The 568-nt window shown below is 33.5% G+C and overlaps 1 pseudogene; it reads left to right on the top strand.

Moving 5' to 3' along the window:
• The window catches only part of LOC119589481, a 57,811-nt pseudogene that overhangs the window by 52,694 nt on the left and 4,549 nt on the right, over positions 1-568 (top strand).

Below are 568 nucleotides of genomic sequence, written 5' to 3'. Positions count from 1 at the left end.
ATTTCTCCCTCGTCGTTTCTCTTTCTCTCAACCTCTCTCCCTCATATATTCATATAACACCCCATCCTCATCACGCGTGACCTCCAGATTTCAGCGCTACCGCAGGGGAATTTCAAATCTCTTCGTTTTTTTTTCAAAACAATTGGATAAAGCACGGATTCGTATGCAGGCAAAGCACACACAGAACTCTACGTTAACATTTAAACCCCCCCATGATGTAATAATGATGAACTGCTTTCATGTGGATATATACACAGTGTGGATACGAATATAGAATGGCAGGTTATTGCTGTCGATTTAACTATTTATTAATCATAAGAATTACTAAATTTTTCTATGTCTGTCTTTTTATTTTTTTTTATGTCTTTTCTTGTATATGTATTTGTTTTTATTTATTTATTGTGTTCATCTGTTAATATATCTGTATCTTCTGTGTACTTTATCTATCTTTCCCCTTATTCAGTAAAGTAATTTAGTCATGATAACGCCCATGCATGAGTGTTAGATATGTTTATAACTATATTTACACAACAGGCAAGAAGGAGTTGCAAAAAGGTTTCTAAAAAAA

Source organism: Penaeus monodon, chromosome 25 (assembly GCF_015228065.2).
Source record: "Penaeus monodon isolate SGIC_2016 chromosome 25, NSTDA_Pmon_1, whole genome shotgun sequence".
NCBI lineage: Eukaryota > Metazoa > Arthropoda > Malacostraca > Decapoda > Penaeidae > Penaeus > Penaeus monodon.
The sequence above is the reverse complement of the archived record's forward strand: the minus strand, read 5'-3'. Positions and strand labels throughout refer to the sequence as shown.